At 41.9% G+C, this 2,047-nt stretch overlaps 1 non-coding gene across 1 annotated transcript; it reads right to left on the bottom strand.

The window, feature by feature from the left end:
- Positions 1–1,633: 1,633 nt before the first annotated feature.
- On the bottom strand, positions 1,634–1,740 carry LOC141653977 (small nucleolar RNA R71). The gene has a single exon (XR_012547562.1). It is a non-coding gene; the product is annotated as a small nucleolar RNA R71 (small nucleolar RNA).
- Between the last annotated feature and the right edge of the window lie 307 nt (positions 1,741–2,047).

Raw genomic sequence — 2,047 nt, 5'->3', positions numbered from 1 at the left:
TGGATTTTCGTTCGTGCTTTTAATCTTTCCGTTACAATTCCTCTGCAATTTCGGTATTCCCCTATTCTTATTTCAGTTCATCTTAATTGCGTCGATAGTATAGAAATTTCTAGTTAGTTTCCCGAAGCCATAATTATCGTTTTATGCTAATCTTTTATTCCGTTAATTCAAGCATGAATTCAGTAGTTTTAATCTTTAATATTATTGTTGTTTCCATCATAGTCATGAGTAGCTAAATCCATCGTGCTAGGATGTAGGGGAACTATAGGATTAAGCGGCATTAGAATTAGGACGACCTAAATCGCGCCATGGTCGATCGACTGGCTCCGTGAGATACCCTTCGTTTTAATTGATTTAATTGTTATGTTTGACGAATCGAATGCGTGCGACTAGTTAAATGTTTAGTATATGACTGACCCATTAGATCGAAAGATAGGGAAAGTTGTTAGACCATCAATTAAAATGACTAAACTATGCTAAGATCGAAAGATAGGTAAAGTTTAGACTTTTAGTCACTTTTCAGGACGAGAGTCAGTATTAGTGATATTAGGGACCTGTAGCGAGATCGAAAGATGTTACTTGTGAGAGTGGACCGAGAGGACCTCTTATTTTCCCGTCTCACGTGTTTGATTTAGACCTACTTAGTATGCTGCCGCCGAAACTATAGTGAACCGACCATCCTAGTACCTCTTTTATATATGTTTTCACCCGTTTAATTAGTTTATTATCTTTTATTGCCTTTAGCTATAGACCAAATCAACTCAACCCCCACATTCGTTACCTTAGACTAGAATTAGACAATCATTAATTACATTCGCCTCCCTGTGGTTCGACCCTGTTACCACTAGCTTCTGTTAGTCTTAATAGGAAATATAAATATTATTTTCGGTACTCACAACGACGGGTATCAAATTTTGGCGCCGTTGCCGGGGAGGCAATTGTTCTAATTTTTAGTTGTTTTATTTTAGTCTGTTTCTTAGTTTAAGGGACATCTGTTCCTTAAACTCTTCTTATATTCTATTTGTAGTTTCATCTTATGCGCAGGTCACAGGGTGGTGAATTACTACCGATCAATCCTGAGATTGAGAAGACCTTGCGTGAGTTGAGGCGATCAGCTAGGGTATTGCCGACAGAGGAATAGCTGAGTACTCTGTCTAGTTACTACGAGAACGCTCTATTCGAGGAAGATCCACCTTCATCTCCTGTTTCTACTTCATCAGCTGAGACCGTCACTTCTCCAGATTTCCTAAAGATGGCTGAAGATGCGACTATTGCTTGTCACTCAGAGCCGGCGGCTGAGAATCTCTACAAGGGATTCGCATTACCAGGGGCGGATAGAAAGTTTGAGTCGAAGCCATCTTATATCAACTTGGTTGAGAGAAACCAATTCGGGGGACCTGCAAATGAGGATGCAGCTAAGGATATGGAGATATTCATTGATTATTGCTGCTCCATATCCCCACCAACCGGCGTGACCCCAGACCAGGTGAAGGAGACCATGTTTATTTTCTCACTCCGTGATGCTGCAAGGGAGTGGTATAGAGATTTGGATCGAGCTGCTCATGGGATCACCGACTGGAATTCTTTGGCCTTGGCATTCTACAAGAAATATTTCTCTGCCTCGAAGACGAATGCCATTAGAGCTCAGATCACGAGCTTTAAACAGGGACCTGATGAGAACTTTCATGAAGCATGGGTCCGTTTCAAGAAGCTGGTGCGAACCATTCCGCACCATGGGTTCGAAAAATGGAGTCTTTGCAATCAGTTCTATAATGGGCTGTATGACGATCAGAGGGCTATTTTGGATGCTGCAGCTAGTGGCCGATTTGCAAAGAATATGGGAGAGACTAAGGGGTGGAAGATCATTGATGACTTAGCCACCCATAAAGCTGAGCATGGGAATTCCAGGGGGAATCAAAGGAGAAGTGCTGAATCTCCTTATGTGGCTGCACTTGAAGCTCTCACTGCTAGATTTGACAAGTACGAGTTGGGAGGAGCTTCAAAAGGAGGTATTTACCATGTAAATGCTGTGTCAGGCGGTCCTTTC

This window comes from Silene latifolia, chromosome 4 (assembly GCF_048544455.1).
Source record: "Silene latifolia isolate original U9 population chromosome 4, ASM4854445v1, whole genome shotgun sequence".
NCBI lineage: Eukaryota > Viridiplantae > Streptophyta > Magnoliopsida > Caryophyllales > Caryophyllaceae > Silene > Silene latifolia.
Note: the sequence above shows the minus strand (reverse complement) of the source record. Positions and strands in the feature narration are given on the sequence as shown.